General features: G+C 46.9%; 1 protein-coding gene across 1 annotated transcript in view; it reads left to right on the plus strand.

Annotated features, from left to right (window-relative positions):
- The first annotated feature begins 8,494 nt into the window (after positions 1 to 8,494).
- CPVL (carboxypeptidase vitellogenic like) overlaps positions 8,495 to 15,910 on the plus strand; it is a 126,635-nt gene continuing 119,219 nt past the window's right edge. The window contains exon 1 of the mRNA XM_012926139.2: positions 8,495 to 8,622. The gene's annotated coding sequence lies outside the window, so the exon portion shown is untranslated. The remainder of the gene's footprint in view (positions 8,623 to 15,910) is intronic.

Consider the following 15,910-nt stretch of genomic DNA (forward strand, 5'->3'; position numbering starts at 1 on the left):
GCTCCCTACTAATGCAACTGGGAGAGCAGGAGGAGATGGCCCACGTGCTTTGACCCCCTGGTACCCACATGGAAGACCCCGATGTCATTTCAGGCTTGTGGCTTTGTCCCAAGCCAGCTGCAAACTGTTGTGGCCATGTGGGGTGCAAATCAGTGGATTGAAGATTTCTCCGTCTCTGTGTCTCCTTTTCTCTGTGTAACTCACCTTTCAAACAGGTATACAGTAGGTAAGTAGGCAACTAGATAGAGTCCCACCTGCAGTTGCCTGGGCAGGGCCAGACCCAGTGATTTTTTTCTGGCATTATCTATCCAGCAAGTGGGTGTTCCTCACCCTGCTAAGGTCCTCATCTGTGGCCGAATAAGTGGGGCTGTCCAATCTTGAACTTTCAGCCTCCAAAACTGTGAGAAAAATGAATTTGGCACACAGAAAGAGTGGGCTTAGTAATGCTTCCAAACATCCCTGGGCAAAGGAAACCAGAAGTTAAGAATTCTGTAAGTATGTCTTGGGGGAGGAGAAAGGGGAGGGGTTAGCCATAATGGCTCAACAGGCTAAATCCTCTGCCTTGAAGTATAAGCATTCCATATGGCTCATGTTCCAGCTGCTACACTTCTGACCCAGCTCGGCCTGGGAAGCAGCGGAGGATGGTCCGAGTACTTGGGACATTGCACCCACGTGGGAGACCTGGAGGAAGCTCTTGGCTCCTGGCTTCGGATCGGCTCAACTCTGGCCATTGCAGCCATCTGGGGAGTGAACCAGCGAATGGAGGATCCCTCTCTCTGTGTGTCTCTCCTTCTTTCTATAAAGCCGCCTTTCAAATAAAAAAAAAGTTTTTAAAAAAGAATAGCATTAATGAAAAATCAATTCCGGGCCCGGCACGATAGCATAGCGGTTAAGGTCCTCGCCTTGAACGCGCTGGGATCCCATATGGGCGCCAGTTCTAATACCAGCGGCCATCCAGCTTCCTGCCTGTGGCCTGGGAATGCAGTCCAGGATGGCCCAAAGCTTTGGGACCATGCACCCGCTTGGGAGACTCCCGAGGAGGTTCCTGGCTTTGGATTGACTCAGCTCCAGCCGTTGTGGCCGCTTGGGGAGTGAAGCATCGGACAGAAGATCTTCCTCTCTATCTCTCCTCTCTGTATATCTGCCTTTCAATTAAAAATAAAATAAATCTTAAAAAAAAAGGATCAATTCCTTGTTGGATCACTCTGCTGAGAGTTCTTTCGGCTGATGGCTGTCTGGTTGGCATGTAGGGGAACAAACCCATGATGGTGAGTACTGCGCCACACAGGGCATGTGGAGGCACTACGTCCTTTCCGAGTGCATTTCTACTTCCCAGTTCACTTAGCCAACTCCTCCCTCTGGGTTGGGGAGGGCAGGAAGAGCACATGGAGCAGGAGTTAAGCAGGTAGGAGGCTCTACGCAGTGTTGTGTGAGCTGCCATGCATTGAGATCTAGGCACAGATCCCAGGGCAGCCCTGCGAGGAACCAGTGTTGGTCCAGTTGACCTGAATCCCATCATCCGGCCATGTTGTCAAGTTCCAGAAGTTCATTCCAGGGTTACTACAAGAGAAAAAGAAAATAAAACCCAAATAAGAGATGAAGGGGAGACAACCAATCCTACTTGTCTTAGCTTAGCATTTGTCAGTGTCTTTACTGCAGCCAGTGAGCGACCTGCCCACTGTAGAACAGGTGCTGGGCTAACTTAACAGCTCTGTGAGGAATTCCATTAAATCTTCCCGTCAACCCCACGGGGTTGGTGTTGTCTTCCTTCCTTCTGCCTATGACAAAGTGGAGGCTTACAGAGGTTAATTAACACAGCAAGGCTCACACTGCTAACAGGAGTCTGAGCTAGGACTCAAAACCACCCTCCATCTATCCTTAAGGCCATGCCCTTAGTCAGGTAGTATCCCAAGCACACAGGCGGGCTCACCAGGTAGATTTGTGCTTTGCAGGGCTGATGGGAAAATGAGAAGTGATGACATAGGAGAAGTTTGGGGTAAGCCCTGAAACCCTACAAACATTCCCCCTGTTCTTTCTCCTAGTGTGATAGGGGCTTGCTCTGCTGTCCTGGGTGGGCAAGTGTTGGTGAGCTCTAATTCATTCTTAAACCACAAAAGGCTGGTTTTCCCAACTCCCCCCTTGTCCCCCGCCACAACCCACGGGAAGCTGCAAATACTCCTTTTGTAAGAAAAGATTAGCACCTCCTGCCAGAAGGCACCAAACCATCTGGCTGTCGAAGGAAGACACACTGACTGACAAAAGACAAAGATGAATTTGCACATTGCTTCCCTGCTAACCCAGGCACAAGCAAGCAAGGAACCCAGGGAAGGATGACCAAGCGGAGATCTGCACTTGTTATAAATAATTACCATGTAATTAGCCACAACTTCCCTGGAGAGCGGCACCTGGGGCTGGTGTTCAGAGGGAGCCCTTGGTTGGGATGTGTCAGGAAACCAAAGCACTTCATTCCACCGCAGGGTACTAGAACGGGTCTCAGGGCAGCGTTGTGCCGCCTGGGCCTACATCCTGAAACCTTTCACATGATGCAGAAGGTACAGAGCCACTGTGGGCTTTCTCAGCTAGCTCTCCCCATACTTCCTTGGACCATCACACCCGCCTTTCTCATATCTGCAGGCGTGACACATCTCACTTCTTAGGCAAAGTTCTGCTTGGACAAGCGAAGACATTGCAGGCTGAGACATTTCCCTCACTGCTGTGCCAGTGAGAAGAGGCGACTCCACAGCAGGTAGGTGTGGACGCCCCAGAGGAGGCCCAGAGTGGACGCCTTGACAAATGTGGGGAAGAGACAGCCACACACTCGATTCTGGGAGGGCCAGGGTTGCTCTGACAAGGTTAATCAGTTCCCCTTGTTTTCATTCCAGCTCCACTTTACCTTAGCGGCAGCCACTGCGGATATAAAATCCAACCTGCAAATCTAGACAAGTAGAATTGGGTTTACCTGCCTGAGATGTGTGAACAAGCTGTTCTCTGTGTCTCCTTAATTGGATTATAAGGAACACCGCAAAGCTCTGGATGTTGGTCAGTTGACATGTTTGTGTGTAGTAGCCAGATACAATTTGGTGTGTGAAGCAGACAGCTGAGGAGAATGGCAATCACAGGCCACGGGTCTTGTGGGTTTATGTGATCTTGTCAGCTCAGACACAGTCACCATTCTTGGAGTCTTTTATGTGTACTATCTTGTTTCATCCAGACACTGCGGGGTAGCTGATATTCGCTTCCCCATTTATGGGTGAGAGAATAGAGATAAGTAAATTGCCTGGGGTCACCTGGTACAATGATTCAGACGGCCTCACTCCTGCTTTGACCCACCGAGCTTTAATAAATGCAGCCTCCAGGGAACACGTAGATACAGAGAACACAGAGCTCCCGAGTGCTAAATCACTGAGCTGATCAGCCTGACCTTTTAAATCTTGTTTCAGGAAAGTCAAACAAATTAGGAACCTTTAACAATCTCTTTGCTGATCCATTATTTTACCCATTGTTGAGCACTCTCAATACAAGGAAGAGAATTACAAAGTTTACTTATGGGGGCTGGCGTGGTGGCCCAATGGCCAATCCTCCCTATGCGAGTGTCAGCATCCTATATGGACACTCAGCTGCTCCATGTGCCATCAGCTCCCTTGCTTACGACATGGGAAAGCGGCGGGGTAGGGCGCAAAGCCTTAGGATCCTAAGGGAGTGGAAGACCCCAGGGAAGCTCCTGGCTCCTGGCTTCAGATTAGCTTGCCTTCAGCTGGTGTGGCCATTTAGGGAGTGAACCAGAGGATGGAGAATCTTTCTGTCTATCCTCTATGTGGATCTGCCTTTTCAATAAACATAAATAAGTCTTTAAAAAAAGAAAAAAAGTTTAACTTGGAGCAGCTGGCTTTCTTCCATAAGTCGCATATTTTGATTCTCAGCTATTAAGTTGATCAGAGTTATGAAAATTTGGAGACATGTGTTTTGGAAGCATCCCTCTTACAGGCATTAGAAATATGTTACCAACTGTACTGGCAGAAATGCTGAGAATGTAGGGTAAATAAAGACTACATGTGTCTTTAGAACAGCACCCACACTGTGTGTCTCCCCTACTCCTGCACAGTACATCTGTGCAGCCTGCCAGCTTCCTACTAATGTGTACACCCAGAGGTGGCAGGTGGCGCAAGTACTTGTGTATATGGGAGACTTGAATTGAGTGCCCAGCTCCTGGCTTCACACCAGCCCAGCCATGGACTCTTGGGTGGTTAAAGCAACAGGTGAGAGGTGTCTCTCTCCCACCCTTGTCTCACTTTTTGCCTCTCAAATAAATATGAATTTTTAAAATAACTGTATGGAAAAATTGGAAGCCACTCAAAAGATCAAATGTTTTAAAATGGTTGAACAACACACACAGATATACATGAACATACCAAACAGTAAGTTTTGCAGGTTTATTCTCCCATTTTTATGGGTTTAGTTATGTCCCACAAAACCACCTCATTGAAGTCCCAACACCCACTATCCTGGAATGTGCTGGTTTGGAAATAGAACTTTGCATGTTAAATTCATTAGGATGCAGAGTTAGATGTGCCCAGAGGCCAAATGCTGCAATGAGACCCTGGAAGCCTCAACCTTGTCACAAAGAGAGGAATGCCTGGGGCTACCAGAAGACAGAAGCAGCAAGGCAGAAGCCTTCCCCTACAGGTTGCTGTGGACAAGGCCCTGGTGGCCTTTAACGTCAGGTTTCCTCCCTGCAGGTCGGTGAGACAACGAATTTCTGCTGCCTACAGCCTCTCAGTTACTGGTGCATTGTTGCCCCAGCCCAGGGCAGCAGACACCCGTTCTATTGCCCTATACTGCTGTGTTCCACTCTGCTCTATTTCGGTGAAAAAACAAAAACAATAAGCCCTGATTTCCCAATCTAATAATTATGAATGACACCAGCCTCTGTGGCTGAACATTCATGCTTTTTCTGAAGTCGCTCTGACCTAATGGCTGCCTTCAGTCTTATTCAGGCCCTGACCCTTGTGAATGCATTCAATATGTGAGCAATGGATCATTCCAGAACACAGCATATGCTCTAGTCCAAATGGTGCCCTCTGCTTCATTTGTCCCTCAAGGGCTGTCCACTTTTAATGCTAGCATCATGTCACCACCTCAGACAAGATGTCAAAGTTGCTTCTCTTTTTGTATACACACACCTATATACATATATAAATACATACATATGTATGTATTTTAAAGATTCCTTTATTTGGGGCCTGCGTGATGGCCTAGTGGCTAAAGTCCTCGCCTTGCATGCGCCAGGATCCCATATGGGTGTCAGTTTGTGTCCTGGCTGCTCCACTTCCTGTCAGGCTCCCTACTTGTGCCCTGTGAAATTACAATATTGGTGCCAGCCTTTCCTTCCAAAATTTCAAACAGCTTTGGGCTTTGGCTTTAGCCCTGATCACCAGTAGAGAGGCATATGCCTGTGTGTCTGTCTGTAGTGCAGGTCATTGGAGGTTACCCCATATTTGACACAAGCCCTTCTGGACTGGATTGTCAGTCTTGTCAAGCAGACTGATACTTTCACAGTTTCACTCCTTCTTGTTCTTTAGGGCTGTGGTGGAGTGGATGGATCTAGCTTGAATCCCAGCTACTTTGCTTCCAAACAGTAGCAGGTCCCTGCCACACACGCTAGAGACCCAGACTGAGTTCTAGCCTTCTGGCTTTGGCCTGGCCAAACTCAACTGTTGTGGGCGTTTGGGAAATGAATCAGTAGATGAACACACTCTCTCTCTCTCTCTCTCTCTCTCTCTCCCTCTCCCTCTCTCTCTCTCTCTCCTTTTCTTTTCAATGAAATAAAGATGAATCAATAATTTTTTTTTAAAAAAGTACCATGACTTGGGTGGCATGGATGTGTCTGATGAGCAATAACTACTACGGATTTTCCACTTTCCTAGTTCTTCATCACTTTTAATTTTGTTTATAAGTCAGTCAACACATTCTCCTACTGGCAGCATTAGAAATAGATTCTGTATACTTAGGGGTCATGCTCAACAAAAATACTGTAGCATTAAATCAAGCACAGGAATAAAAAATGAAATTGAAGGGCTTGGTGAGCACAACAAACCCACAGCTGCTGCTGGCATACCAGGACATTTTGCTTCCATTCTTTTATAAGGAGTGTCCTCTAAAACAAGTACAAAAAGTTACGCAGGTAAATACATAAACCAGTAGATACTAGCTGTCTATTGCCGCCATCATACACCTGTTTTATGTCATGTACATGATGGTCTGTACTTTCCTTCAACATGACTGGTAGCACCCAAGTGACACATTTCACTTCACATCCCCGCGGGGATAATATCAGTATTTGGAAGGAGCTTTTCAGTTTCGTTTTAATCTTATGGGACCATCACCACACATGTGATTTGTTGTTGATTGCTATTTAGTGCACAACTGAATTTTAATAAATGTTACTGTTTTAATATAGATAACATGCATCATTTTTCACTGAAACAAAGCTAAAAATGTGTTACTCAACATTCACAAGACTAAGTGCATGGGAAATAACTGTAAACTTTCAAGTGACTTTTCTTTATAAGTTGCAGATCCTGTTAATATTTTTTAATATTATTGTGCCAGTCATCTTCTTTGTTCTTCATTTATTTCTCCTCTTTTTTTCCTCTCTCTCTCCTTTTTTCATTTTATTCTTTTTTTCTTTTTACTTATTTGAAAGGCAGAAAGAGTGAGTGAATGTTCTATCCCAACCACTGACTCACTTGCCAAATGCCTGAAACATCTGGGGCTTGGCCAAGCCTCAGTCTGGAGTTAGGAATTCCATTTGGGTCTCCCACATGAGTGGCAGGGACACAAGTTCTGCAGCCATTACCTGCTACCTCTTAGGGTACACCTTAGCAGGAAATTGAATCGGAAGCAGAATTGAGACTTGAACCAGAGTATGTTAATATGGGATGCGTGCATCCCAAACAGTGCCTGAACACTCCATCATACTCTGCTCAGTTATGATTTTCTATAGGTTCATTGTGTATTACTATAAAATTCAGTTTGGTTTTCATCTGGTTTTTAAAAATGTATTTATTTGAAATGCAGAGTTATAGAGAGAGAGAGGAAGAGACACAGAGAGGGAGGGAGAGAAAATCTTGTACCTGCTGGTTCACTACTCAAATGATTACAACCACCAGCGCTGGTCCAGGCCAAATTCAGGTGCCTGGAACTACAGTTTGGTCTCCCATGCAGGTAGTAAGGGCCAAAGTACTTGAGCCATCATCATCATCTACTACTTTCCCAGGCAAATTAGCAGGGAGTGGATAGGAAGGGGAGCAGCTGGGACTTGAACCAGTGCCCAGAGGGTTGCTGGTGTCATAGGCAGAGGCTTAACACCCTGAGCCCCAGAACTGGTCTTTAGTTTCCATTTACTAGGACCCATTTTGGCCATAGGCTTTCTTTGCCCAGTAGCTATCTCTGCATGCAGGGTTCACACTCTAGAAGGCTGTCCTCCTCCAAACAAGGTGAAAAGTCCATGGGGTCGCATCCTCTGTGATTCAGCACCCCTATGTCTGCAAACCTTTCTGTGAGTGTGCCAGACCTTCCAGCTGCCTGCCCAGTGGCCCTGAGCCTTCCTGGAGGGTTGACACACCAGCAGCACCATTGTCCAGCATCTATGCTCCCAAGGCTGACAAGCTTGTCATGGTGTTCAGACTCCCAGGTGATTGGGGTGGGGGGAGGCATCTGGGGAGATAGAATGAGCTTCCACCTACAGGTAGGAGCCCAGACAGGAAGACAGGGAGTGGCTTCCTTGTGTGATGTCTGATGGCCAGTGACAGTCATGAGATGTTTCTTTATGCTGGATGAAGATGGACAGACAGACTGGTTCCTCACTGAGTTCTAAAGGCAACCCAGCAGAACAGGTACTTGGGAGAAAGCTGAGAAGGAGTGACAACAAGCAGTTTGTTCCAGGCCACAAAGAGGGTGCCTCAATCAGCTTACTAGGTTGCATAACTGCCCCCAGTTGGAAGTGGCTGAAAAAAATAACCATTGTTTCCTCCAGGTTGGGGTTTGGCTGCCCTCTTTAAATTCCAACTCCCAGCTTGCAAACTGGGGTAGTTACATTGCAGAGCACGCCTGGTGGCTACGATTCCATGCTGTAAGGGGGCGGGCGGGGCAGCAATAGATTGTCACTTGGTGTATCCTCACCATTATTGAGACAGCAATGGGGACCTTCGAGGAGTGCCTGCTGATTTGTTAAGCGGCAGGAGGGAAACACCACTTGATTTCCAATCTGGGCTGGCAAGTAAGGGAATGGGGATTTCAACCTACACGTGGAAATTCTAAGCAGGGAGAGAGAAATCAAAACAAAGGAACAAAGCAACAGGTGTTGCTCCATAGTGGAGCTTGCTCTATGAATTTCTGAAACTCCACCCAGGGTTACAAAGTGGCTCCGCCAGGTTTCCGGACTCGGCCAGCCTGGAGGTGGGGACGCACCTTTAGCTCTCTAGGTCTGAGTCACGTGAGCCTAGAGATGCTTAAAAGCTGTTGTTCTGCAGGGTGCCGGTGATCAGAGGCGCTGTTTTACTGATCGCGGTCTGCGGCTTAGGTCCCTGCGCATCGCTGCACCGTGGACGAACTCCAGCCAGCGTGAGTAGTACAGGTGCGGCGCGATCAGTTCTCGCCTGGGTCTGCCCGGCACAGGGAGCGCTGAGAGGATACAGCGCTGTGGGGTGAGATTGTGGTGGCATGTTTTGGGTCGCCTCTAAGTTTTCCTTTTGCAGAGTCAGGATTTATCTAGGCGCGCCCTGAGGGGAACCTACCGCCTCGGGGTTCCTGGCATAACTTGGGGCGATCGCAAACGGGGCTTCTTCCTGGCCAGGAGGCGCCTAACAAATCGTGACTGTCTCCATCACTCCAGTGGTGAGGAGGTGGCGGTGGAGGAGTGGAAGGTCAGGGCACATTCTTCCCCCGCCCCCCGCCGCTCCACCAACCCCCTCCTCCACTTGTACATATCTGGATCCTTTGATTTCGTGGGTGCGGAGGAAGAGGAGGAAATGCCTTCTGTTTGAACATGCTGGGCAGAGGAAGGCGAGCCCACCAGGAAGGCAGATGGCTATTATTCCTGTAACGCGGGATTAGGAGGAAACCGGGGACCCTGGAGACAGGTGGAAGGGGTCCCCGGGGAGGGGGCTTCTGTCCTTGCAGGTCAGCATGGGATCATGGAATAGAAAGGGGCAGGAGCAGGAGCTTTGAGTTTTGCTAGTTGGTGGACAAATTAAACCTAGCAAGCCTGGGTCTCTGCACTGAGAGATGGAGACAGTGACCGGCTTTTCTTCAGTTGAGGAGAGAATTTCAATAGAGGGAATAGAAAGAATGTGTAGAAAACGCCTTACCCAGTGACTGAAGACACAGTTTGTGGTGACCGCAGAACAAGACAGTGTAACTACCCAGGTAGCACCTGTGCCTATTCATGGCTCATGAGTCCCCCTTGGGCTTACTTGCCAACCCTGTGCAAAAGGTTTGGTTTATTGGGTTTGGGCAGATGACAGCTCTGTGCTCTCAAGTCCTGATGCCCACTGGGGGTGACACTGGGGACCTTACTCTTCTTTCCCAGTCTCAATTTCCCCACCAGAAAATAGGGTGGGAGATGGCTGCCTCTCACCCCTACCTTCTACCTCTGCTGTGTTAAACCAATACAAATGCTTTTTTATTCTCTTCGTGTGGCATGGGGAAGAACAGAAAAGTCCAGAGAATTTAAAACACCTCACGGGAACGCATTTTATTAACTAGAAAAACAACCTTTTAAGAAGACTGTTCAAAATAAGGAAAGGGACACTTTGGGACCAGTGGGAAGAGCTGGCTCTGTTGGCATCTGAACTTGTCTGCACCTGTCAAGGTCTTACAGCTGGTCAGACTTTGTGAATGGCATTCCAGGCTAGTGGAGGTGGGAGTGCAAACCAGCTAATGGGATATCAGTGCTCTCAGCAGGGAGCTGCTTCACTCCACTTTCCTAGGAGTTGATTGGGAAGTGCCTGACTGGCCCCCTCCATGGAGGGGAATCCTGCAGTGGGATGTAGACTGACAGTTTTGAAGAAATTCAGGAAAGTGTTAAGAAAGTCCTGTGGGGTTACCAGGTCACTACTATTTGGTTCATGAATTTGCCTTTGTTTGAGGAAACGTCTGATGTAGGAGGGGTAAAGCTGGTGCACAGAGGTAAGACACAGAGAGAGGGGGAAGGGCTTAGTTACTGCCTAGAATGATACCAAATGTCACCTTATCAGCTCCCAATACTCAGGGTAAACGGGGAATGACCCCTCCTTAACCAGAAGTATTGTTTATTACAAATATTTATTCATTCAATCTTCACTTAATATGCAACGTAACACAGATGGGGAGAGAAAGCAAGTGAAATCATCCATCCTGTGGTTCACTCTCCAAGTGACCTCAATGGTTGGGACTGCTCTAGCCCAAGGCCAATTGCACAGAACTCACCCAGGCCTCCTACGTGGAGAGTAGGGCCCACTTACTCAGACCATCCTCCACTGCTTTCCCAGGCACATTAGCTGGGAGCTGGATCAAAAACGAAGCAGCCAGACTTGAGCTGGTGTTCTGGTATGGGATGCCCATATCACGGGTAGCAGCTCACCTTACCACAAGGCCAGCCCCAGTTAGAGAGCCAACGTGGTTGTTAGCTTAGCATTTCCTGTGGTTCACAGTAAGGGTTTTTCATGGAATAACTAAGAACATTTTAACGAATATGAATCAGGAAGCAGCTCCTCTGGAGAGAAGAGCCTCTGGAACAACACTGGGTCAGGACCTGTATTGACATGGGAGAGCAGGCAGTGGGCAGGAAGCTAAGAACCATACTTTCCTGGTCAAGATTAGGAATGCGATTGAACTTTCATACAGTCTCTGTTCAAATACCTAAGGTATGGACTCAGCTCATACCGCAGCAATCACATGCTCTCTTTGTAGAAACTGTCCTCCTACGTGTAACAGTGCAAGCAGAGGTGCTGAGACCATCCCTCCCTCCCTGCCAGAGGCATTGCTGGAACAGCCTGGAACATGAAGTCATGCTCTTGGGTTTATTGCTTGACCCCACAAGCTGCAAGTCAGACTGTGTGGAGTGAGGAGGCCGTGTCTTTGGATTTGTTGGCTTGAGAAAGCAAATGCTTAGCATGTTATCCGTCTAGTTCGGTTGGGTCCTTTCTTTTTACCTTTTCTTTGCATTCTGATTCTAGGATGAGCTTGTCTGTAAATTGCTCAGTAGTTGTGTCCTGGTCAGGATATATATTTTTAGGCATCCTGAGGCTGGCCCTTTGTCCTTGCCTTTTCTTTTGGCAGGGATAGAAGACTCCTCCATACCCCCATATCCCATTCATTTTTGTCTTCCTAAAAGACTTCTCAGCAGTTAGAGAACCAATGTAATCCAGCTCCACCAAAATTAATCTCTTCATCATTTATTCATTTAGCTACACTTCCAGGCAAGAACCAGGAGCCTGGAATATGTTTCTTGTCTCCCATGTGGATGGCAGAAACCAACTACCTGAGCGATCACTGGAGTTTCCCAGAGTGTATCCTTGCAGGAAGTTGGACTCAGAGTGGTACCCAGACACTTTGATGTGGGATGTGAGCATCTTAATCAATAGGCTAAAAGCCTACCCCAGATAGAATTTCTAAGTGTATGCTTGAATCTGTGTGCACATCCCCTAACTCTTTCCTATTATTCCCTCTGGACAACATTATCTCCCTAGATGACTTTGCACTGTGTGCCAGGTGTTGGGTGAGTTGTTCAGATGTAAGCTCCTCTGTGGTCTCTTGGGTTTGGTGTTTTTTCAGCAGGGAAGCTGGAAGTGAAATGACATAATTGCTTATTATTTGTTGGGTGTCTGCCCTCTGGTCCTGCCTGGTTTTCAATCACTGAATAATCTGACTCAGAAATGCCAACCACCAATGCCAGTACAGAGATTCTGCAGCTTTTTTCTTTCTTGTAGTTTATTAATGCCTTTGTTCATTCTTTTCTGCTGATTTCTTTCATGGCTGAAATGAGGGGAAAACGGCTTCTGTCTGTTTCACCCCATCCATCTTCTCTCTTTCCCTATAGTCCCACTTTCATGTTTCTTTAAGGTTGTATGCTTTTCTGTATTTTCCTTCCACTGGGAGTCTTTGGAGAGAGAGGAGGTTAGGATGTACCTGGCACTGCAAGATTACCAGTTTAATCCTTTTGTTCCCTCTGAAGACAGAAGTGGCCAGTTGCACTGGGAAAAAGATGATTTGCATTTCAAGTGGAATGATCACCCAAGGCAGAACTTCCCTAAGTACTGTGTTTGTTTGGAGTGGGTTGTGGAGTGTTTACCTGATTCTAGCACTTACTCTGCCTAGAGTTACTTACTTCTGCTTTTCTAGGATGAAGGCTCTTTGAAGTGTGTTGGCTTTCTTTTCTTTCTTTCTTTTTTAAGGTTTCTTTTTCTTGGAAAGTCAGATAATACAGACAGAAGGAGAGACAGAGAGATCTTCCACCCACTGATTCACTCCCCAAGTGGCTGCAGTGGCCGGAGCTGAGTTGATCTGAAGCCAGGAGCTTCTTCTGGATCTCCCATGCAGGTGCAGGGTCCCAAGGCCGTCCTCGACTGCTTTCCCAGGCCACAAGCAGGGAGCTGGATGGCAAGTGGATACAAACCAGCACCCACATAGGATCCCAGCATATACAAGGTGAAGACTAGCCACTAGGCTATTGCATCGGGCAGGGTTTGTGTGTGGGGGGCTGTGGAGAGCTTTTTCATGTCTGACTCTCACCAAGTTTTACTCCTTGGGATACGTTCCTCACCTTGCCCCCTCCAAATCTCTAATGGGTCCAGTTCTGCTAAAGGAGAGAAAAGGATTAGCATGGAAGAGTGTGGAGGGGTCTGTAAACATTTCACTAGGACAAACAGTGTGATAGTTGAATGCTGAAACAGCAAGTAGGTAGCTTGCAGGAAAAGGCCTGGCTGGAGAAAAGCCTGCCAGCTCCTCCGTGGAGAATCCAGAAATAGGAAAAATTAAACAAAGAGGAAGCCGATCCGAGTACTCTGTGGCACAGTTTACGTTTGACACAAATAGCAAGTGGCAGCCACAGCTCATTCTGAAAATGGAAAATGTTCCTGCCTGGAGTTCCTGTTGAGGAACATTGTTAGCGATCAGCAGGCCGACTGGAACCAGCTTCTTCTGTTCTGTTTTGTTCTTCCCTTCTGAGCTTTGTAGCGTTTGGAGAATTTGCTCTGCTCAGAGGCAAGTGACTCTCTGTCCTTTGTGACACAGAGACCTTCCAAACTGACAGATGCAGCTGTCCGAGTGAGACCAAGACCCCTTCCACAGTTCACTCCACACATTCCCTAAACCTTGCTTGGTGCACACCAAATCTGAGACTTTTGGTTCAGACAAAACTTGCTGTAAGCCACTGGTTTGCAATTTGTTAAAAGTCTTTTTTTAACAGTGTACATTTAAAGAACCATAGAAATGAACTGGTTTTGTAGCGTTGGTCAGTAAATAGACTGTCTTAGGTTATCAGCTTCATAAACACTTTTTTTAAAATTCACTTATTTATACTTGAAAGGCAGATTTACAGAGAGAAAGAAAGACAGATTTTTCCATCTGCTGGTTCACTCCCCAAATGGCCTCAATGGCCTGAGCTGAGCTGAGCTAAAGCCAGGAGCTTCGGGTCTCCCATATGGGTGCAGGGTCTCAAGGCTTTGGGCCATTCCCTGCTGCTTTCCCAGGCCACAAGTAGGGAACTGGATGGGAAACAGAACAGCTGAAACAGGAACCTGTGCCCATATGGAGCAACAGCTCAGGCCCCACTCTCATAAACACTTTGACAGAACCCTGTAGAACCACATTTTCTTCCCTTTAGGCCTGGAAGAAGGCAGCCAACATGGATCCTCAATGTGACTCAGGGCCTGGAGCCATTTTATTTCTGATTCATGGACTGCTTTTCAATTTCTTATTTATTTCAGGCCTGGAGAGGATTTTGAGAACTTTATAGCTAACCATAGAGTCGTCCCCATAGTTTACAAAGGTAGGAATTAAAGCCTGGAGGATTTGCCCATGGGGACATTTGTTGACTAGGCAAAGGCTGGAAGCTGATTGGCTGTACCCAAGGAACTGTAGGAGAAGACTTTGTTGTCTGCCTCTGCATGATCTAGGGACCTTCAGCCCTCCATCCTCCTTGTCATTTGTCACATGAAAGGCATCTGTCTCTGTTGTCCCTTCTCTCCACAGATTATGCTCTCCTTATATCTCCCTTTGCTCAGCTCCCCTTCCAAGTGGGACATTGAAGCCCCCTGACCAAACAGGGCTAGAAATACATTTGTGAAAACACTAAGGTCTCTTAGCTCATCTGTATCCAAGAGGACACATACCTAAGAGATTAGAGGAAAAGGAGGCCTCACAGAGTTAATGTCACATGCTGAATGAGTCAAGGGGTTGGGTGGGATGAGGTGGGGTGGGGTGGCAGTGTTGCTTCCACTCGGCCACTAAAACAGAATGTTACACACAACGGCGACAGCCATAGCAAAGTTTTCATTACAATAAGAGGCAAGGCAACCAACCAACACTCTTTACCAGAATGCAGCCCTGAATAATACATATGCAGGGTTTTTATACACGATTGATCACCTCAGGGTTATACAGAGTTCAATACAGAATTCATTTCCCAGTCAATTCATTCCCAGATATTGGTGTTTATCGGGTTGATGGGACACCAGTTAATTACAAAAGTTCCTGGTACTGAAGGGGGGAGTAACTCACAAAAATTCCTGGTTCAGGGGGCCCACTCCTTTAATGATTAATATTTTATTCTGTAGGCCCTTTTTAACTAACTCTATTTGCAAAAGCATTTTACAGAAGCAAGAGCAAAGCAAGTTTCTGTCCTAGTTATGGCCTATTTCCTCAAAACAATGGTGAGCTTGGACAATAGCCACCATGTTGTTTTTACTTTGAACAATAATAACCTCACATTGTCTTTACTTTTACATTTCACTTTTACAGGAGGGTCATGAAAGAGGAAACTCAATGGACTGGCCATAAATGATGGTGATTGAGTAATGGGTTCTCTCGGCAGTCTCTGTGTAAGAAGTGGAGGAGACAGTTAACATCAATGTTAGGAGACAAGATTGTGAGTTGAAGTGCAGCTTTGGACATGGAAAGACATTGCCTGGGTCCTGTTGAGGACCTGTCACTTTTTTAGGGTCTAATCCTTCCATCCGCTCCCACAGTAATGCTAACTAAACACTTGAAAAAAAAAAAAAAAAAAAGAAGAGGGAGATCTTAGAAGACTATCCTCTAGGACAAATTTGGGCATCCACCCTAGTTCCTTTGTTCTAATTCAATGATAATTCATCTCACACAGATTCTTCCAGTCTCACCTTCAAATTATTTTCAATTCTGCCCTGTCCACACTATTTTTATTTCTTTGTCCTAGCTCGGGCTCTTGTTGCCTTTATTCTAAATGAATGTGAAACCGACACTGCTCTTCCTGTGCCTCTCTTGCTCTCTGTAGTCCATCCTTATGTTTTACGGCCTTGGTGTCTTTTCAACATGCAGAGCCCGTCACAGCTCCTCGCCACTACAGGATGGAGGCAGAGAGGCTGAGCAAGTGTCTCCGTCATCAATGCTGCTGCCTCTTCCAGCTTCCCTTCTGTGATTTCTCCACTTAGAGTTATCTATCACTTCATCACATGTTTCCAATTGGTATACATTCCGTAACACCACCAACCATCACCCCACTCTGCAGCCCCGAAGTGGGGTTGACTCCAGTCAATGAAAGGAGTGGAGAGACTCACCTAGCTGAGAGTTAAAGTCAGGAGTGAAAACTGGGGTGAAGATTTGCACAAGTTCAGTTACCACGACCTGGATTAGGCTTGTGGGGTGGGGTCAGAGAGGAAGGCTGATTTGAAAG

This window comes from Ochotona princeps, chromosome 20 (genome assembly GCF_030435755.1).
Source record: "Ochotona princeps isolate mOchPri1 chromosome 20, mOchPri1.hap1, whole genome shotgun sequence".
Lineage (NCBI taxonomy): Eukaryota > Metazoa > Chordata > Mammalia > Lagomorpha > Ochotonidae > Ochotona > Ochotona princeps.